The sequence below is a fragment of the Rattus norvegicus genome, chromosome 3 (genome assembly GCF_036323735.1).
Source record: "Rattus norvegicus strain BN/NHsdMcwi chromosome 3, GRCr8, whole genome shotgun sequence".
Lineage (NCBI taxonomy): Eukaryota > Metazoa > Chordata > Mammalia > Rodentia > Muridae > Rattus > Rattus norvegicus.
This window is the reverse complement of record NC_086021.1, coordinates 184,971,497-184,994,776: the sequence shown is the minus strand read 5'-3', so window position 1 is coordinate 184,994,776 and position 23,280 is coordinate 184,971,497. Positions and strand designations below refer to the sequence as shown.

The 23,280-nt window shown below is 40.3% G+C and overlaps 1 long non-coding RNA gene across 2 annotated transcripts in view; it reads right to left on the bottom strand.

The window, feature by feature from the left end:
* The window catches only part of Zfp938l (zinc finger protein 938 like), a 55,834-nt gene that overhangs the window by 15,791 nt on the left and 16,763 nt on the right, over positions 1-23,280 (bottom strand). The window contains exon 1 of one of the 2 annotated variants that reach the window (XR_005502848.2): positions 6,315-6,475. The exons of the other annotated variant lie outside the window; for it this stretch is intronic. This is a non-coding gene — a long non-coding RNA (zinc finger protein 938 like). Of the gene's footprint in view, positions 1-6,314; positions 6,476-23,280 lie in introns of those variants that run through there. 2 annotated transcript variants of the gene reach the window in all.

The window sequence follows — 23,280 nt, the reverse complement described above, 5'->3', positions numbered from 1 at the left end:
AACAGGATTAAATGAACTTAACCATAAATCAAAATTAAAACAATGTGACAATTGAGGGTGAATGAACACAGGATGTGGAAAGGGAGGCAATGAGCTAAGGAGTATTTAAGGTAGCTTGGAGAAAGAGAAAGACCCTTTATTTTTGGGTAGTCAGTTTAGGAATAAGGTCAGCTGGGTTCTCACTTTGCCTTTGGATCTAGAAGACTTTCACCAAAACATTGGCCTCCTGAGTCTTCAGTGGTAAAACTGAATGTTTGGAATATCACACACACACACACACACACACACACACACACACACACATACACTCACAAAAGAATGTATCATCATGGCACTGAAAGTGGCAATCAGCAAGTGTCATCATGTTGCCACAATAGGTAAGACATTACACATTGAATCCTGATCCACAAGGATGAGGCAGAAAAGAGACACTTAGTATTGCTTGGGCTTTAGACAAGTCAAAGTCTGCCTTTTCCTTCCCCGGGAAACACAAGTCCGTTAGTAAGTCATACCAACTAATCTTTTCCTGAATTGTCCCACCAACCAGGGACAGAATATGCAAACATATGAGTGTATAGTAAGCATTCTCTTTCAAACCACCAGGAGGTCCTCAGGCAAAGTGAAATGAGCCACCTTCACAATGACCAACAAACACTTCATGTTCCTTAGAGCTTTCAAACATACAGAGTTAGTATTTAGTCAGAGCCAATATGTGGGTGAGAAAAGTGAAAATTAATGTTTCAATAGACACAGAGTACAGGTTTGGAATATCAAAGATACTCTGTATATGTTCTTGGCGATTGGTACATCATCTTCTTAACATTCTGAATTGGATACCTGTATGTAGAAGGATGGTAGATCACAAGTAACGTATAAAGGCAGACCTATAAGAATTACACCAGACTTCTCACCAGAGACTATGAAACCCAGAAGGTCCTGGACAGATGTCATACAGACCCTAACAGAACACAAGTGCCAGTCCAGGTTACTATACCCAGCAAAACTCTCAAGTAACATGCATGGAGAGAGCACGAGATTATATGAGAAAACCAAGGCTGCCCACTCTGTTCCTAATTATTCATTATAGTTCTCGAAGTCCTAGCCAGAGCAATCAGACAAGGAAAGGAGATCAATGTGATACAGATTGGAAAGGAAGAAGTCAAAATATCACTATTTGTAGATGATATGATAGTAGATTTAAGTGATCCCAAAAGTTCCACAAGAGAACTACTAAAACTGATAAACACCTTCAGCAAAATGGCTGGGTACAAAATTTACTCAAATAAATCAGAAGCCTTCCTCTACACAAAAGAGAAGCAAGGCGAGAAAGAAATTAGGGAAAAGACACCTTTCATAATATTCCCAAATAATATAAAATGCCTCGGTGTGACTTTACACAAGCAGGTGAAAGATCTGTATGATAAGAACTTCAAGCCTCTAAAGAAAATGAAGAAGATCTCAGAAGATGGAAAGATCTCCCATGCTCATGGATTGGCAGGATTAATATAGTAAAAATGGCCATTTTGCCAAAAGCGATCTACAGATTCAATGCAATTCCCATCAAAATTCCAATCCAATTCTTCAGAGAGTTAGACAGAACAATTTGTAAATTCATCTGGAATAAGAAAAAACCCAGGACACCTAAAACTATCCTCAACAATAAAAGGACTTCTGGGGGAATCACTATCCCTGAACTCAAGCAGTATTACAGAGCAGTAGTGATAAAAACTGTATGGTATTGGTAAAAAGACAGGCAGATAAACCAGTAGAATAGAATTGAAGACACAGAAATGAACCCACACACATATGGTCACTTGATTTTTGATAAAGGAGGTAAAACAATCCAATGGAAAAAAAGATAGCCTTTTCAGCACACGGTGCTGGTTCAAGTGGAGGTCAGCCTGTAGAAGAATTCAGATCGATCCATTCTTCTCACCCTGTAGAAAATTAAGTCCAAAGGATCAAGGACCGCCACAGCAAATCAGATACACTCAAACTAATAGAAGAAAAGGTGGGGAACATTCTCTAACATATGGGCACTGGAGAAAATTTCCTGAACAAACACAAATGGCTTATGCTCTAAGATCAAGAATTGACAAATGGGATCGCATAAAACTGCAAAATCTGTAAGGCAAAGGAAACTGCTGTTAGGACAAAACAGCAATCAACAGAGTGGGAAAAGATCTTTACCAATCCTACAACAGAAAGAGGGCTTATATCCAAAATGTGCAAAGAACTCATGAAGTTAAATTGCAGGGAGACAAATAACCCTATTAAAAATGGGGTTCAGAGTTAAACAAAGAATTCACAGTTGAGGAATGCTGAATGGCTGAGAAGCACCTAAAGAAATGTTCAACATCTTTAGTCATAAGGGAAATGCAAATCAAAACAACCCTGAGATTCCACCTTGCACCTGTCAGAATGGCTAAGAGCAAAAACTCCGGAGACAGTAGATGTTGGCGAGGATGTGGAGAAAGAGGAACACTTCTCCATTGTTGGTGGGATTGCAGACTGGTATAACCATTCTGGAAATCAGTCTGGAGGTTCCTCAGAAAATTGGACACTGCTGTACCTGAGGACCCCGCTTTAACTCTCTGGGGCATATACTCAAAAAATGCCTCAACATATAACAAAGAAACATGCTCCACTATGTTCATAGCAGCCTTATGTATAATAGCCAGAAGCTGGAAAGAACCCAGATGCCCTTCAACAGAGGAATGGACACAGAAAATGTGGTCCATCTACACAATGGAATATTACTCAGGTATCAAAAACAATGCCTCTATGAGATTCGTAGGCAATTGGATGGCACTGGAAAATATCACCCTGAGTGAGGTAACCCAATCACAGAAAAACACACATGGTATGTACTCATTGACAAGTGTTTACTAGCCCAAATTCTCAAACTACCATAGATGCATAGAACACATGAAACTCAGAAGGATGATCAAAATGCGGATGCTTCAGGATTATCTGTGACAGCCAAGAATAGTCATGACCTTGAAACTTGTTGAGACAGGAAACAGGGAAGAAACAAGAGCCACACTAAGGAAGGGGTCGGAATGATAATGATAAAACAGAAAGATCAGTTACCAAATGCTTGGATTACATAAGGAATTGAAGCGGGGAGAATGGCATCCTGACCCTTGGGGTAGAGGAGGGGTAGAGGAGGGGTAGAGGAGGAGGTATGCCAGCAATATGCTGTGACAGTTAGGGAGTGATATCTGATTAGAGAATCCGAAGGTCAGGTTTGCATTGACTTGATAAATAGGGCTCCCAAGCCATTTGTCACAGGGATTCAGAATTAACACTATGAAAAAGGAGAAGAATGAAAGGAATTAATTATATTCTCAAATACTATTTGTAAATTTCAAAACACACTGGATGGTCTGATATTTTTCAAGGACTGATGTGTGTACTGGAGCACACCAAGTATTATATCTTTTCTCTAACATTGTGTATTTTCAAAGAGGAATAAGAACTTTCCTGGTGAGCCACAGCCACACTTTGTCTAGATCTTCTTTTTTTCGAACTAGTAGAAGTACAGAAATTTGGTTCATACATATACATTCAGTTTCGCTTTTAAGTTCACCTTTGCTCTGAACTGGAAAAAACACCAAGATGACCAGTCCGGAAATTTACTGATTGTCTAAAATTACTTGCCTACTCATGGTTAATGAGAACAAGTTCCAAAGCAGAAATGCCTCCCCTTCTTTATTCCTCCTCCTTTTTTTTGGGCTACCAGCCCCAAAGTCGTCAGAGAAGTAAATTTTGAACTACACAGGTTCCTCATAATTTGTAGTTCTCGCATACCTAACACAGGGAGGTTAGACAACACTCATTCATGTGTTCTTTTTCTCCTTAATGACAAGATAAACGAGAGCATGAAAAGAGTTGGGGACAGTGTTCTGACCACTGTTCAGTAGAGGCAGGATTAGGTGTTCAAATCAATCTTAACTCTATGACATCCTGAAAGCCTGAGCTACAGAGATGTTGCTCGAAAAAGGAAGATATAAATTCTCTTTAGAAGAAAGAATGAAATTCTTAATTCCTGGGAAACATTAGGGAATAGAACCAAGTACTGGAATATAGCATCTGTGCATAAATAATGAAATTAATGAAGTCATACTCAAAATTGATTTTATGCAAAGATAAATACAAGTGACTTTGAAAAACAGCAGGTCTTTCTTCATAGAAGGAATGGCATTAATAAGATAGTTTTGATCCTTGTCCCTATGTGAAATGTTTACTGCTGAGATCTATATCACGACACACCAAGCTACAAACGGTGGAATCTGCTATACAATTTGGGGGTGATTTAAGTTTGTAAACAAAGATTGTACATATCTCTATATTACAGGTCCTAAAATAGGAATTTATTATCCACTGTCTCAAGCTGATCTTCCAAAATTAAATATCCACCAATCTACTTTTTTATTACATGTATTATTTAATATGTGATGTGAAATTACACATTTTTCACCCTGCCTAAATCAGATACTTCTCCAGAATGGCGACTGCTACAGCAGACTCCCTTCAACTTTGGTCTTTGATTTAGCTATTTCCCGCCCTTTTTCATGTGACAGTGAACAGAGTACACAATTCCCCTGGTTCTCATGTGAAGGTAGAGGAAATTAACAGTTCATTATATGACTCAAATGAGAAAGTATAAAACACCATTTTACTTCATTCCTTTTACTCAAGAATTTAGGCATTTCCAGCAAAACAATGCAAGGTCATTGCCCTGGGGAGCAACTGACCAAGATCAAGGCTACCTGAGTCTGAGATAGTCTAAGACTACACTGTCTGAGAATCATTTCTATAAAGAGCAGAAGATACAGCTCTCTCAGAGTTAATATATCCCAGAAAGAAATCCCTTCCCATATAATTAAAATATCAACAAGCAAAAGTCTTTTTAATGATACCATGAGCTCCGTTTGTGTAATGTTAAAAGAGGAGCCAGCCAAAAACCAGTGTTTTGGATTCCACATATGCTGGGGTGGATAATTTTCTATCCAGAAAAGGCCTCAGGTTGTTGAAATACAGTTTAAATAAGGACTGCAAGTCCTACCTAGGCAGCTAGCAGATTTACACAGCAAAGATCCCCAGAATCATTTCTTAAATGCATGAGAGTCCTGAAATAGTAGTTCCTTTTCCAATGTTGGGGTCCTGATTTGGAGGTCCAGAGGATGACAAAACTAGAAAAGGTAGAAGGTAGAATCTGCAGCAGCTGTGGTGGGTAGATCATGCACAAGCTGTGTCTTATACCAAGTAAGCTTCTGAAGAGTAGCGTCTTTACACTATTTACAGGGGATAAGTAGAACCAAGTGGAAATTTCTATGAAGCAATCAGTAACTCTCATACAATGGTACAAACTCAGGAGAAGTCTAATAAAACAGTGCTGCACAAAGGGAACCCTAAGTATCCAAAAAACCTTCCCAGCCAAGTCCATCGTTGACTTGGAACTGATAATCATATCCATATAGCAGACCTGGCCTCAATGTTCTTTGTGACCCTATAATCTCACCTGGAGCATTTTGTTAGGGTCCTGTTCTTTGATACCATCATGTGCCTTATCGCTGAGTGTAAACAAGATTTGTCCCCTTTTTTATGCTTTGGAGACAAACATCTGGATAATTCTGCTAAACAAACATATATACTACTATCCTAATCTTTTTTTTTTTTTTTTTGGTTCTTTTTTTCGGAGCTGGGGACTGAACCCAGGGCCTTGCCCTTCCTAGGCAAGCGCTCTACCACTGAGCTAAATCCCCAACCCCTACTATCCTATTCTTAAAAGAGGACTGCTTAGCCTGTGCCACCTGTGAGGTGTTTATAAGCAGTCCTACCTCAGCTACATTCTACTTATTGTCACTTATTATAGTAAGCTTTGGTAAATCATTAATTCTCAATTGTACTCTTCTAATACACAGCTTAGTATTAGAGTACTAAACAACACACGAGATATTTCACAGCCTACAAAAATCAACTCAAATGGAACTTACAATTAACTGTTAACTGCGAAGGTCAGAAGTTTTAGAAGATAGTTTAAAACCCGGGGTTTCAGGGTTGATATCCTGCCAAGAATATTTCTCAACACAAGCACCCACCATAAAGTTTTCGGAGAAATGCAGGTTCCATAATAAAGTAATTCAGTATCCACCCTGTGGTACAAGGAAAGACTGGATCGGAACTCACAAGTGGCTGCATTAGTTCTGGCTGCCGCTTTCCCTGCAGCCACTGGGAGGAACCATTACACATGTATCCTTTGCTAAGCAGCTTGCTCCTCCTGTTTGTGGACAAGATCTTGCACTTACCATGCAGGGCGTTCTGACCTCCTCTCACAGCACCCTGAAGAGTGACTCAGCATGTATCACCCAGAAGCACTCAGAGGGGCTGAGTTCCCAAAGGAAGTTGCTGACCTTGTACCTGGAAGAGCCACCTCCTCCCCTGACTGCTAACTCCCTCTCGAGGTGCTGATTGGCTAGTGAATTTTGAGTGACATCAGCCTTATCCTTAGGGTTCGAGGGTTTTAAAGAGACACAGCATAGTGGTTTCAGCCTAGGCCAATGTTTTGCAATACCTGCAGATCAGAATTTCAGCAGCACAACCGCTTTTCTTCCAATAGCTTACCTGTCTGTCCTCCAGTAAACCTCCCTTGTTCCCTTGATCGTGGTTTTGTTCCCTTGTTCGTGGTTTTGTTCCCAGCAGTTAATCCATGCAACCCTGCAAGCAGAAGGAAGGATTTGACCTCTATCTACACTTAGAAGAGTGAGACCCCAGACAGATATGTCAGACTGCAAGTTGATTTAGGTCAACATGTACCCAGATAAACTACTGTTTGAGTAATAGAAGCTGTTGTGAGTTAGAAGCTATGAGAAATCTTTATTCTGCTTGCCTATAAATGCCACTGGAGAAATCAAAAATGTATGCAGTGTTGCAAAGTTTCTCTGCCTCCCCACTGTCCTGATTGCTGTGACCCTACCAAGGGACCCCAACACATTAGATGATGACAGAAGTGAGAAGGCGGGGGCATCTCCAGAAGGAATGAGAGGCTGCGGAAGGGCTTCTCTAGGATGTGCCAGAGACCTCAATGGGGGATGATCCATGGAATGAGTGAGTGTGATGGTAGCTGAGGCTCACTCCAAGGAGTGTGTGATATGGAGCCTGAAGTGACCACCTCCTGTAACCTGAGAGGACTCCCAATGAAGGACTGATCATACTAATCCATCTACAAAACCTTCCTGCCTACAGGAGGTGCAGGGACAAAGAAGGAGTGGAGTCTGGGGCAGTGGCCAACCAATGACTGGTCCAACTTCAGATGAATCCCATGGACAAGAACCAATCCCTGACAGCATTAATGATACTCTGCATCCTGACAGACAGGGGCCTAGCCTATCTGTCCTTTTAGAGGCTCCAGGCTACAGCTGTACAAAATGGCTAAACACTGAATAGAGCTCCAGAAGTTTGTAATATATTTTTAGGAGAAATTGAGGAATCTGAGGGTAATAAGAACTTCATACATAGACCAACAGAGTTAATTGACCTCTATACTTAAGGATTGTCAGAGAACTATCCACAAACCAAAAAGCATCCTTGGACTGGACCTGTGCTACCCCCTGAAAACGTGCCTAGCATATGTGCAGCTTGGAGCTTTGTATTCAGGTAGGTTCCCCAATACCTGGAGCACAGAGAGTCCCTGACACTGTTGGATGCCTGTGCTGTCTGTTCTCCCACCATCACTGCTTATTCTCAGGGAAATGGTATTAATGAAAAATCATTTGCTATTTTACAAAATGTAAACAAAACAATATTTTACTAGTGTAATGTTTTAGCTAAATTTATTGGTACATCTGTGCAATGAGAACAGGCTACAGTATACAAGGTAGTTAACCTGACTTTGAACAGTATATAAAGAGGACCAAGAAGGATCTACAATTGTGTCACACAGTCACCACATATGATCCATGCCTTGAAAACCCATATAACATTAAAAACACACACATGCATGTGCACACCCAAACACACAGACACACCAAACCGGAATATGCATACCATAAAGTATTTATTAAAATAAAGCTCACTTCTTTTACATTGTCTATCATCTCTAGATAATCTCTTTTGATGGCAAACTTGAAGATGAAGTACCAAGTCCTGTGTAATGGGAATCTGAAGAAGCATAGAACATCAAAAAAAATGTACCTATACAAAACAATCAAGATATGCTGTGAGAAACACAGTTAGTTACTGATTTTTATATTTATTGACTTCTAAGGTATACATGAAAATGCTGTTTGGATACATATGAATTACTTAATCATTGTTACATTCTTTTTAAACATTTTAACTTTAACATTGTTAAAATGTGTTGACAAAACAGGACAGAATGAAGTGTTTCTTCTATGTTATCACTTGTATTCTGTAGGCTGACACATAAAAATCAAGAGGCAAAAGGTTGCCTTGACCAATGACTGACATCCAAGCAAGCATATATAACAAATCACAATATCTGAAGGGAATTTTTAATACTTCTGTTGTCACATCACATGGGAACCTCCACCCCTCTAAAGCCATGGGTAAATTAAATTGTTCTTTAAGTTGTTTTAGACACTGTTTTTTATCATATCAACAGAAAAGGCGCTAATACACGTCCAAAATGTTTTATACCTGGTTGAGAAATTTTATGTAATTGAAGAGAAATATTAGTATAATTTTAAGAATGTAGGATGACAATCATATCTTACAGCTTCAAAAGCTTATGACCACATTGTTTCTCCTGAAAACTAATCTTCTGTAACAGAATGTCAATGATTCCCTTCAGTGTCCTTTTAGAATAATGAGATTAATTATACACTGAACATTTTATTCTTGTATAAAGAATTCGTAAAGTGCAAAATGCTACCACACTGACTATAAGTATGGATTTATCTACCAGATGACTTTTCTGATGTTTTTTTGAGAATAATGCTGCATGCAATGATTCACCAATTGCTTATTGATAGGAATCCAGTCCAGTAATTGTCATGTATTTGTGGATAACTGTGTTGTAAAAAGCCTTTTACTCATTAATTACATGAGTAATTAATGTGGTTATTTTCTTATTTATTGAAAAATTCCTGATAAACAAATATTGGGTGTAATGGAATTTGGTTAATACCCACTTCTCCCTGGCAACAGCTGCATAAGTTTACCAATCATAACCAGCTGAGGATAGGCATTCTCAGTGTCTCAAATGCAGGAATCTTGTGCAGTCTGGGGACTGATTTAACACAAGCAGCATTAGAACGAATGCACATTTCGCTCATTTTGTCCATTAAATAGGCCTTTTATCTCAGACATACATTGAACATTGTTGTAATAGTTATATCTATAAGGTATGATATACACTAACAACATCCAGTTCCTCAGTTTTGTCAATAGAATTGGGACACTATTCTGGCATCTATACTTGCCTAAAGAGTTTACAATTTTATTCCTGAATTTTGTTTTTATATTAATTTGCATTACCGTGTGAAAACCATCCTTGCAAATCTACATCATCTTCCTTCACTGTCTGCTCTACACTTTTCCACCTTATCCACTCCTATGGCTATTTTTTTCCCCTTTTAAAGAAGTAGTGTAGCATCCCAACTTGGGTTATCCTTCTTCTAGAGTTTCATGTGGTTCATGGATTGCATCTTGGGTTATTTGAGCTTTGAGCCGAATATCAACTTATCATTGAATGCATACTATACTGCCCACCTCTACAATATTTCTGGCCCATGAGATAACTGCATAATGCCTCTGGACATCGGAATATAGGCGCAGCCAGATGTGTGAACCCAGAGTCCATGTCTGCATCTGGAACTGAATGGAACTGGTCAAACAGCTTCACACACACAAAACACGAGAGGGGTTGTGACTAAGCTGGACCCTCAGAATTGTGGACACTCCTAAGAAATCAGAGGAGACTACCCTCTGCCGAAATATCTGACATCAGAGGAAAATGCTTAGTGCCATCTCTGCACCAGCACCCAGGGAATTAGGAGAATCAGGGTCAGGACATATCCGGTTCCTGTCCTCTCAGGGGATTGATAGCCAACCGCTACAGATGCATCTAACGATGTGTAAACTACCTATCACTATCTATAAAGAATCTGCAAACTACCTGTCACTATTGTTCATGTGTGAAAGGCATAGCCAGAGTTACTAATAAGCTTGTACAACTCATTTGGGTCCCAGGACAGTAGTAGCTCCTCTACTGGGGGAATCACAGAGCGAATGACTCAAACATCTGAGTCCTCCAAGCTCTGCAGTTCCATCATGAGTACAGACAGAGCCCCAGTCCATGACGTTGGCATTTAATAGAATGTTCCAGTCTCCCAGAGCACTTGTTACCCTTTTCACTGGCACACTGTTCATTCTTTGCACATTCAATTATACATGCACTGTATAAAATAAAAGACATCACTGCTCCTAGGCATGTTGCATTAGAGAGTTTATTATACACAAAAGAAAGAACACAGATAGATCTTTGGGTTTCTGGGAGAACCAAGAAAAGACATGACCTTGAAACTTGTGGAGAGGGGAAGGAGGGGAGAAGGAAGAGCCAGACAAAGAGGTCAGAATAATAATTATAAATGAAAAAGCCCAGTTATCAAATGGTTGGAAGTGTAAGTGAGAGAATGCCATCCCTACTCTTGGGCTAGAGGATGAGGTATGTTAGCAATATGCTGTGACAGTTAGGGATTGAGTTCCAATGAGAAAATCAGAAGGCCAGGTTTGCTTTGTTTTGATCAATAGCTCCCTCCTCCCTAGCCACTATTCCCAGGCTTTCAGACTTAACACCAGGAAGAAAGGAAAAGAAGAAATGATTTAATTTTACTCTTAAATGTTTTTTTTTAATCTTAAAACACACTGTATGGTCCAATATTTTTCACGGAGTAAAATATGGTCTAGAGCACACGAAGTATTGTAACTTTTCTCTTATTTTCTTTATTTTCAAAGAGGAATAATAATTTTTCTGTTAGGCACAGACACACCAGTTAGTCTAGATCTCTTTTTGATCTAGGGAAAACACAGAAATTTGGTTTCTACATATCAGTTCAGGTCCTCATTCAGGATCATCATTGGCCTGCTCTGTAGAATGCCCCAAGCTGGCCGGTATGGAAATTTACTGATTTTCTAAAATGGATTTCTTGCCTACTCATGCCAACAACTACCAAAGCAGAAAGGCTTCACCTTCCTTCTTCCTCCTCTTTTTCTGGGCTGTGATTATACCTGCTTGAACATTGGTCAGTAAATTAAATTCTTACACAGCTTCCTCCTAATTCATACTCCCGTCAATCCTAATATAGAGAGGTAGAGCAACACTCATTCACATGGTCTTTTTCTCCTTACTGAGCAGAGAGAGCCCAGCCTGAAAGGAATTGCATGACAGTCCTCTGACCACTGGTCAGCAGAGGCAGGATTAGGTGTTCAAATAAATCTTGATTATGATATTAGGAAAGCCTGAGCTGATATGTTAAATCCTATTTATATTAGAAAGACACACTGTAATGATTATACCAAGAATCTCCTCTTTCAAGTTTGTAAGTTGTGTACACAATTCTTATCACATATTCTCTGTCTTGTAATGCTGATTAAGGAATTCTGAATAAGAGATTGGGCAGAATCAGCGATAAGGGTGGGAATTCCACTAGGAAGAGGAAGTGAAAGACCCCCGGAGAGGACCTTTCCCTCAGGAGGAGTCCCAAGCGCCCAATGACCAAGCCGAGTCCACTCGGATGCAATCAGCAAGAGGGTTTATTTGAAAACACAGGTACCTGCGGGCACACAGTCTCACACAGTCTCTTCGGAGGACTTGCGCGCCCAGCAGCTCCAGCATGGGGCTTTTATAAGGATTGGGGAAGCAGAAGCGGGCGTACAGAAGCAGATGCATAGTTACGGGGACTGGTGGATTCAAATGAGGCACATAGACATGTTCACATAAGATTGGCTATTTCACATGATGAGGTAATAAGGTATAGCTACACACATTGGCAGGTTTGGGGCGTCCTGGATGTCGGGGGCTGGGGGCTTTTCTCTTCTTGCCAGGTAGCCTGTGAGTCAAATCCGGTACTCCTGGTCTGTTCTGCATTCCTTTCCTTTTATGGTCTGTTAGTTCTAGCAGCAGGGCGGGGCTGCCTGGACTTGCTTTTCACAGTGTTTAGCCCTGAGTCTGAATTTAAAACTTATTCTTTTAACTTCATATTTTTAAACCTCAAATCTGTATAATTTTCCTTTCAGAAGGAGAGGTAGGGAGCAGATGTGCTGTGTGTACAAATGAAACTGACCCATGAAAAAATGGTCAGAAGAGTCAAGTCAATAATTTTAAGTAAGTACCACAGGATAGGGTTTGGAAGTAGCCTGGTTAGCATCGAAGGTCAGCATAGGTCCTTTGATTGCTTGGCAGTCCAGGAGCACTTTTAAGCAAATCTAAGTTTTGTTGTGGAGGGACTGGGAACAAACAAAAGGTAAAGAAATAACTCTGCCAGATTAATACACTGTTTACATTTATGTTACAATTAATTCATGATCATATATATGTATGTATGTCTCTAGAGAAAACCTGTGTTTCTGAACATGATTGAGTGTGTTTTCATGTGTTTGCACATGTCTGCTCCCACAGAGGACATAAAATCACAGGAGAAGCATGGGACTGGAATTACAGCAAAACCAATTTGTAGGGATGGAACATTAATCTTTGGCAACAACATAAATTACTCTTAGCTCTAACTTAGCCCACTAGCCATTTTTTAATTCAAATTATTTTTATCCTTCTTAAGGAATGTGTGCTACATCAGTTGTCCCATTTATTCCTAGGACCATCATGTCCCAAAACTTTTCCCATCAATTTCTGATTACTTTTAACTGTGTGTGAAAAAGTATGTTCACATACATGAATAAAGCATGGTGAGTCCATTTCAGGTGCTGTGTTCACATGGTTTCAGGACTGACCAAACTGCACTGATTGCACTGAATGGCCACAGAGGGAAGTCATATGTTTCTGAGTCTAATTGTCCCACCTTCAGGAGAGTTCTACTCCTTATTGAGCACCAATTTATTTATTTATTGAGCGGTTCAAAAAAAATTCTCTGTGTAGCTCAGGCCATGCAGATCACAAACCCCACCTTTTATTTTACATATCAATCCAGTCATTTACTCAAAGTTTCCTTGTGATTATCTTAAGAATGAGCATCCCATGACCACAGGCCCTTAATTTTTTAGTAGACAAGAAGGACACGTTTTCTGTTAACATTGCAAAAGGACTTAACTGAGATCTGTCTCTGTTAAGCACAGATGTTAAGAGAGCTTGGTGGGAATGTCCTGAAATTACCATTTCAAAAACTCCTGGGTCCTGGCCTTAAAATGCTGTGTCCTACAAGGGAACCTGAAAATATTCTTTGTTAATTACTGTGTTCAGACAGTAACTGCAATCTTTTGAATTAATAATGCAAGGTATATATTCTCTCTCTCTCTCCATATATATATTATATATTATATATATATATATATTATGTGTTTTATATATTATATCTCTACATCTATCAATCTATTTATCTATATTTTTGTAATTAAGGTCTAACTTTATTCAGTCGGTAGGATGGTTGCAAACTTAGATTGTGGCCAGGCAAAGGGGGTCTTTCACTGGGAATTTAAAAGAGATATTTCTAACAACCAGGAAGGTAAATCACTTTGTCAACTTATCTTTAATCATTTTTTACAGTCCAGTCCTCATCTCCCTCCTTTCTGCCCTCCAACAGTTCCTCATCTCATTCCTCCTACCCTGTCTCCAAGAGGATGTCCCCAAACAGACACATACACAGTATCCCGCCAGATGGTCCCACTCCCATGGATATCAAGGTTCTCAAGGGTTAGGTGTGTCTTCTTTGACTGAGTCCAGACCATACAGTCCTTTGCTGTACTTACGTTGGGAGTCCCAGGCCAGCCAGTAGACACTGCCTCTTTGGTGGTTTAGAGCTAGGGAGATCTCAGGGTCCAGGTTTGTTGAGACTCCTGGTCTTCCTCTGATCACACTTCCTCCTCAATGCACTCAAGCCTTATCCTAATTCAACCACAGGGGCTCCCTTCTTCATACTTTGGTTGGGCATAATATTTGCTTCTGTCTCAGTCAGCTGTTTGCTGGGCCTCTCGTAGGGCAGCCATGCTACTACCCTGTCTTTAAGCACACTATACCATCTGTAATAATGTCAGGCCTTAGAGCCTCCCCTTTATCTGGATGACAATTTGGGTATATCACTGGACCTCATTTCCCTCATGCTCTTCTCCATTTTTGTCTCTGCAGTTTGTTTAGACAGGAAGAATTCTAAGGCAGAGTCTATGACTTTGGGTATGGCAACCGCATCCCTCCACTTGATGCCCTGTTTTCTACTGGAGGTAGATTCAAAAATTTCCCTCTCTCCCCTGTTGGGCATTTTATATATGATCTACCTCTTTGAGTCTTCAGATTCTATCATGTACACCAGGTCTAGAGTGTTACTTCATGGTCCGCCTAACCCCTGAATCTACTCACTATGCTGGCTCCTGGTGCTTCACTCCTAGTCCCCCTAAGATGTTCATGTTCCCCATTTCCTCTGCCACAACCCCTTCCCTCTCCCACCCCCTTCCCTCCATCCCACTGCCCTCTGCATTCTTCTCCCTCCATACTGAGTTTCTGGATGGTTTGGGTGGTCTGTTTGTCTGATATTTTTATCCTTCTTATGAGGTAATAAACCACTTCCTTCAGTCCTTTACCTAACTTCTTCATTAGCGTCCATGTGTCCATTCCAATGTTTTGCTATGTCTATCACATTGATATTTGTCTGACTCCTGCAGAGCATCTCAGGGGTCTTTTGTATCAGGCTCCTGTCAATAAGCACTTTTGGAATCCACAACAGTGTCTGAACTTGGTGTCAACAGATGGGATGGAGCCTAAGGTGGGCCTTTCTTTCTGTTTCTGCTCCACTCTTTGTCCCTGCATTTCCTTTTGACATGAGGAAGTGTGCATTACTATTTTGAGGTAGGATGATGTCCCCATGCCTCAACTGGAGGCCATGCCTAGCAACTAGATATGGTGTTTGCAGGATCTATTTCCACTTCTATGGTCATTTCGATAATATGCTCCCTGTTATATCCTAGGAAGCTCTTAGGTCCTTGGCAACTGGACATTTCTGGTGGTTATGCCTTTTTACCCCTCCCCTACTTTTACATACCTACTTTCAAATTCCTGATATTCTAACTTCCCCGTCATTTTCTCCCAAATCTGAACTGGCCCAATTTTGTTTTTTACTAGGTCCCACATCCCTCTCTCCCTCTACTTCCTAGAGAATGTTCTCTTCTACCTACTGAGTAGGAATGTGGCATTCACACTTAGGTGTGATCTTCTTCCTTCTTGGATTTCATAGAGTCTGAGAGCTGCACTGTTGGTACTTTCAGCTTCTTGTTTGCAGATATGCACTTATCTGTGATTATATGCCATGTGAGGTAATTTGTGACTGGGTTACCTCACTTAGGATACTGTCTTCTACTTCCATCCATTTGCTTAAGAATTTGAAGAAGTTATTGTCTTTCATTCCATTCTCTAACTCTTTTTTGGCCATTCAATATTCCTCAGTTGAAATTGGTTTCTTAGTACTGTATCACATTTTTAATAGGGTTATTTGATTCCTTGGACTAATTTCTTGAGTTCTTTTATGTATTGAATATTAGCCCTCTATCAGATGTATGATTGCCAAAGATCTTTCCCCAATCTGTTGTTTGCTATTTTGTCCTAATGACAATGTACTTTGCCCTACAAACAAAACATACACAAAACATTTCCACAAATCCATTCCTACAAATGAAAACATATGGAAAAGTTCAACACATGTAGGGAGACTACGCCCTTTTCAAAGCAAGTAATTAATCCTCTTACAACTATCCCAAAAGAAGATAGTCACACAAACCAAATTCCACCTCTAACAACAGAAATATTAAAATATTAGGGAACATCTATCATTGTGCCCTGATATAATTCAACATCAATGGTCTCAATTCCCTAATGAAAACACATAGACTAAGAGACTGGATACATAAATAGATCCTGGGATTTTGCTGCATACCGGGAACATACCTCAGTGATAATGACAGAAACTTCCTCAGAATAAATGTCTGGGAATAATTTTGACACCAAGCATATGGTACCAAGAAAACAGAGAGACTAACCATTCTTATACTGAATAAAATAGACTTTCAAACAGAAGTTATCAAAAAAAGTTAATGAACACCCTTGCCCACATCCCTGGCCCATAAGGAAACTGTATAGGGCCTCTGGGAAGAGGACAATAGGGGCACTCAAGTTGCAAGGTCCCTGCAGTCCAGACACTTCCCGGATCCTATGGGACCTGGTCAAACAGCAACCTGCACCCAAATCCCATGGGACGCAGAGCTAGAACTTCAGAGGGGGAGACACACCTGGGAACCCAGAGGAAACTACTCTCTGCCCATATTTCTGACTCTAGAAGAAAACACCTACTGCCTAGTGCCATCTGGGATGGTCTGCACAGGGTCCTGCATGAAGGCAGGGCAGGCACTTTTGGTTGCTGACCTCATGGGGAGCTGAAACCCGTCTGAGTAGGGACTCCAGGCCAGAAACTAGAGGTAAGACCAACTTTTCTGCTCCAAGTGACCTGCCTGGTGGACTAAGGACTCACAAAGGCAAAATTCCTCTGGGACCAGGCACTTCTGATTTCTAGCTGGGGCCCAAACCTCTCTGATCCTGGCCCACAGCTCCCTACTCCCAAACACTGTGGGAAGGAGAGCTCACCTCCCAGATAGGGGGGCAATCCTGAGACTCCAGGGCAGGAGAGACCACCAGTAATACCCACCCATGCCTACATCCCTGGCCCATGAGGAAACTGTACAGGGCCTCGAGGAACAGGAAGATAGGGGCACTCAAGCTGTAGGTCCCAATGGGGTGCAGACACCATTCAGATTTGAAGGGACCCTGTCAAAGAGCTCCCTGCACCCTTAGTTGTGCTAAAAGGAAAACGCATAGCTCTGAGTGCCTGCAGAAAGAAACAGGAGAGAGTATATATCAGGAGCTTGACACCACACCTAAAAGCTCTAGTTCAAAATGATGCAAAAACACCCAGGAGGAGTAAAATTCAGAAATAACCAAACTGAGAGCTGAAATCAACCAAGTAGAAAGGAAAAGGACTATACAAAGAATCAACAGAACCAAACGCTGGTTCTTGAGAAAATCAAAAAGGTAGATCCACCCTTAGCCAGACTAACCAGAGGACACAGAGAGTGTTTACAATTTAAGAAAACCAGGAATGAAAAGGGAGACATAACTACAGAATCAGAGGAAATTCAAAAAGTTATCAGGTCCTACTACAAAAGCCTATATTCAACTAAGCTTGAAAATCTGGAGGAAATGGACAATTTCCTAGACAGATGCCAGATACCCAAGGTTAATCAGGAACAAATAAACCATTGAATCAACCCAATAACTCCTAAAGAAATAGAAGCACTCATTAAAAGTCTTCCATCAAACAGAGCCCAGGTCCAGATGGGTTCAGTGCAGAATTCTATCAGACATTAATGGAAGACCTCATACCAATATTATCCAAACAAGTCCACACAATTGAAACCAATGGAGCGCTACCGAATTCCTTCTATGAAGCCATAATTACACTTATACATAAACTACACAAAGACCCAACAAAGAAAGAGAACATCAGACCAATTTCCCTTATGAATATCGACAAAAAAAATACTCAAAATACTCTTGCAAACCGAATCCAAGAGCACATCAAAACAATCATCCATCATGATCAATTAGGCTTCATCCCAGGGATGCAGGGAAGGTTTAATATACGGGAAACCAGTAATGTAATCCACTACATAAACAAACTGAAAGAAAAAAAAAAACCACGAGATCATTTCTTTAGATGCTGAGAAACATTTGACAAAATTCAACACCCCTTCATGACAAAAGTTCTGGAAAGAATATCAATTTAAGGCCCAAACCTAAATATAGTAAAAGCCATATACAGCAAAGCAGTAGCTAACATTAAACTAAATGGAGAGTACTTGATGCACTCACTAGCCCCACTAAAATCAGGGGCTAGACAAGTCCTCCTACTCTCTCCCTACTGATTCAATATAGTTCTTGAATTTCTAGACAAAGCAATCGGACAATAACTGGAGATCAGAGGGATACGGATTGGAAAAGAAGAAGTCAAAATATCACTATTTGCAGATGATATGATAGTATATTTAAGTGATCCGAAAAGGTCCACCAGAGAACTTCTAAGCATGATAAACACCTTCTGCAAATTGGCTGGGTATAAAATTAACTCAAATAAATCAGTAGCCTTCCTCTACACAAAAAGAGAATCAAGGCGAGACAGAAATTAGGGAAAGCTGGGTCCTGCTAAGACTGAACCCCCAGTGAACTAGACTGTTGGGGGGAGGGGGACAATGTGGGGAGGGTGGGGAGGGGAACACAGATAAGAAAGGGGAGGGGGGAGGGGGATGTTTGCCCGGAAACTGGGAAAGGGAATAACACTCGAAATGTATATAAGAAATACTCAAGTTAATAATAAAAAAAAAAAAGAAAAAAAAAAGAAATTAGGGAAAGGACACCATTCATAATAGTCCCAAATAATATAAAATACCTCAGTGTGACTGTTACCAAGCAAATGAAAGATCTGTATCATAACAACTACAAGCCTCTGAAGAAAGAAATTGAAGAAGATCTCAGAAGATGGAAAGATATCCCATGCTCATGAATTGGCAGGATTAATATATTAAAAATGGTCATTTTACTAAAAGCATGTACAGATTCAATGCAATCCCCATCAAAATACCAATCCAATTCTTCAGAGAGTTAGACAGAACAATTTGGAAATTCATCTGGAATAACAAAAAACCCAGGAGAGCTAAAACTATCCTCAACACTAAAAGGACTTCCGGGGGAATCACTGTCCCTGAACTCAAGCAATACTACAGAGCAATAGTGATAAAAAAAGAAACTGTATGGTATTGGTACAGGGACAGGCAGATAGACCAGTGGAATAGAATTGATACCAGAAATGAACCCACACACCTATGGTAACTTGATTTTTGACAAAGGCTCCAAAACCATCCAATGGAAAACAGATAGCATTTTCATTGAATGGTGCTGGTTCAACTGGAGGTCAGCATGTAGAAGAATGCAAATTGATCCATTGTTATCACCCTGTACAAAGCTTAAGACTAAGTGGATCAAGGACCTCCATATCAAACCAGATACACTCAAACTAATAGAAGAAAAAGTGGGGAAGAGACTCAAACACATGGGCACTGGAGAAAACTTCCTGAACAAAATACCAATGCCATATGGTCTAAGATCAAGAATCAACAAATGGGATCTCAGAAAACTACAAAGCTTCTGTAAAACAAAGGACACTGTTTTTAGGACAAAATGGCAACCAACAAATAGGGAAAAGATATTTACCAAATCTACAACTGATAGAGGGATAAATCCAAGATATACAAAGAAGTCATGGAGTTAGACTGGAGGGAGACAAATAACCCTATTAAAAATGGGGTCTGGCCTAAACAAAGAATTCACAGCAAAGGAAAGCCAAATGACTGAGAAACACTGAAAGAAATGTTCAACATCTTTAGTCATAAGGGAAATGCAAATCAAAACAACCCTGAGATTCCACCCCACACCAGCCAGAATGGCTAAGATCAAAAACTCAGGTGACAGCAGATACTGGCAAGGATGTGGAGAAAGAGAAACACCTCTCCATTGTTGGTGGGATTAAAGACTGGTACAACCATTCCAGAAATGAGTCTGGAGGTGCCTCAGAAAATTGGACATTGTACTACCTGAGGATTCAGCTATACCTCTCATGGGCATATACTCAAAGATGCTCTGACATATAACAAACTCACATGCTCCACTATGATCATACCAGCCTTATTTATAATAGTCAGAAGCTGGAAAGAACCTAGATGCCCTTCAACAGAGGAATGGATACAGAATTTGTGGTACATCTACACAACGGACTACTACTCTGCTATCAAAAACAATGAATTTGGGCTGGAGAGATGGCTCAGCGGTTAAGAGCACCCGATTACTCTTCCAGAGGTCCTGAGTTCAATTCCCAGCAACCACATGGTGGCTCACAACCATCTGTAAAGAGATCCGATGCCCTCTTCTGGTATATCTGAAGACAGCTACAGTGTACTTATATATAATAAATGAATAAATCTTAAAAAAAAACAATGAATTTATGAAAATCATAGGCAAATGGATGGCACTGGAAAATATCATCCTGAGTGAGGTAACCCAATCACAGAAAAAGAATAATGGTATCCATTCATTGATAGGTGGATATTAGCCCAAAATTCTCGAATTACACTAGATGCACAGAACACTTGAAAGCCAAGAAGTATGATCAAAATTCACATGCTTCATTCCTTCTTTAAAAGCGGAACAAGAATACTGTTGGGAGGGAATAGGGAGGTAAAGTTTAGAACACAGGCTGAAGGAACGCCCATTCAGAGCCTGCCCCATATGTATCTCATACATATACAACCACCAAACTAGATAAGATGGATGAAGCAAAGAAGTACAAGCTGACATGAACCAGATGTAGATCTCTCCTGAGAGACACAGTCAGAATATGGTGAATGCCAGCTGCAAATCACTGAACTGAGATCGGGATCCCTGTTGAAGCAATCAGAGAATGGACTGAAAGAGCTTGAAGGGGCTTGAGACCCCATATGAACAACAATGCCAACCAACCAGAGCTTTCAGGGAATAAGCCACTACCCAAAGACTATACATAGACTGACCCTGGGCTCCAACTCCCTAAGTAGCAATAAATAGCCTAGTAAGGGCACCAGTGGAAGGGGAAGCCCTTGGTCCTGCCAAGACTGAACTCCCAGTGATCAGGATTGTTGCAGGGAGGTCAGTAATGAGAGCAGGATGGGGAGGGGAACACCCATATTTGAGTGGGGGATGGGGTTAATTGGATGTTTGCCTGGAAACCAGGAAAAGTAAGAACAATTGAAATGTAAATAAGAAATACCCAATTTAATTAAATAGGAGAAAAAAAAAGGTAAGGAAGGATAGTTCATACTTATCAAAGAAAAAAATCCACCAAGATGAACTCCCAATTCTGAAGAGTTGTGCTCCAAATGCAAGGGCACCCACATCCATAAAAATATCTTCACTAAACATTCAACACAGATTGAAAAATCACATAATAATAGTGGGGGACTTTAAACCCCACTCTCATCTATGGACATATCAAAGAAATTGAAACTAAACAGATACAATGAAACTAGCAGAAGTTTTGAACCAAGTTGATTGAACAGATATCTATAAAACATTTAGTCCTAAAACCAAAGAAAATATCTTCTTCTCGAACTAATGTTACCTTCTCCGAAATTGACCATAGAGTGGCTCAAAAAAACAGTCCTAAACAGATACAAGAAGATTAACATAGTCCCATGTATCCTATCGGGGCACCAGGTACTAAGGTCTTCAATTACAACAAAAACTACAGAAAGCCCACGTGAACATGGAAATTTAAAAAAGTCTTACCAATGGTAATTTTGTTGTTGTTTGCCCTGGAGTTATCTGAATTTTGATGTTAATTCCACTGCCCCAAGCATGGCTGCCCAGTCATATATTCAGGAATCAGGTGACTTGACCAGAATCTTCTTTCCATTTAATTTGTAAAATACAGGTGAGGAAAGGTACAGGATAGAAGCAGATCTGTCCTTGGATGAGAAGGAGGGATTGGCTGGAGAAGAGTTTGAAGGAAGAGGAGGAGATTGGAACAGAGGAGGGGAGAGAGTAGCCTGGACACAACATGGAAGGAATGTTCTTAAGGGATGGATGTTTACTGGGCTTTGTGTCTTTAGATGTGCAATTATATCTTATCAATTGGGTCACAAGGTTATTGTGTTGTTTGTTCTTTCAGGTAGTGACTTAAGGGTAGGAAAGGGCTTGGTGGCAGGAGACACTGGGCCACCATGGTATTGGGATGTTTCTGGCATAGAAACCTGCCTTGTGAACTAGATAGTTAGTGATATTGCTGCCAGACTCAGAAAGAGAACTTTGGCTGTGTGATATGGGATGGAGCAAAGCAGGTGAGAGGCTTTGCTGACTGAGATTTAATATATTTGCCAGATATCGTAGGGCACTGCAGTAAAACACAACCATCTTATATTTTATAATTTTACAACAACATGATTTGGTTAAGGAAGAAAGAAAAAAATTAAAGTCTTTTAAGAATTTAATGCAAATGAAGGCATGGCATACCCAAACTTATGGGACACAATGAAAGCTGCTTAAGAGGAGAACTCAAAGTACTGAAGTCCTCCAAAATCAAACTGGAGAGAATATCCAGCAGGGTTTGACAGCACACCTGCAAGGTCTAGAACAAAAAGGAGCAGAGACACACAAGAGGATTAGACAGCAGTATATACTGAAACTCAGTGATGAAATCAACCAGGTAGAAAGAAACAAACAAACACAAAAGAAACACAAAAAGAAAAAATGAACAGATACAAAAACAAAACAACAACAACAAAAAAACAAACAAACAAACTCTATGTAGAATGAGCAAAACGAGAAGCTAGTTCTTTGAGAAAATGGCCTAGGTAGAAAAACCCTTAGCGAGACTCAGCAGAGGGTACGGTGACGGGATCGAAATTAACGAAATGAGAAATGAAAAGGGAGACAAACAACAGAAACAGAAAACATTAAATAATTATCAGATCTCATTCCAAACACCTATACTCAACAAAACTTGAACATCAGTAGAAAGTGGACAATTTTCTATACAGATACTGTTGGACCCGCAGGAATACCACCAAAGATACACTCGTAACCCAATACCACTGGAGCCAAGATTTGATGAAATCAGCAAGAGATTTATTAATACTGGGGCATCGGGCTTCCACAGCCTTCAAGAGGGAGAAGGCGGCTAAGAACCGCAATCTACAGATATATGCTACATTTAAGCACAAGAATCAAAAAAGCCACAGGAATGGGGATGGGTACATCGAGGCACACAAGGATTATTTGGAGCCACAATCACATTGTCCTTGGTGCCTGGAGCAATGCTGTGGATTTGGGTGGTGGAAAGTCTGTGCCAGTCCTGCCGGTCACATGACTACCAAGAGGAGAGGATGTTACTAGGTAATAAAACCACAAATAGGTGGGGGAGGTATAACTGGTGGAATTTCCTCGCAGGGTTGCAAAAAACC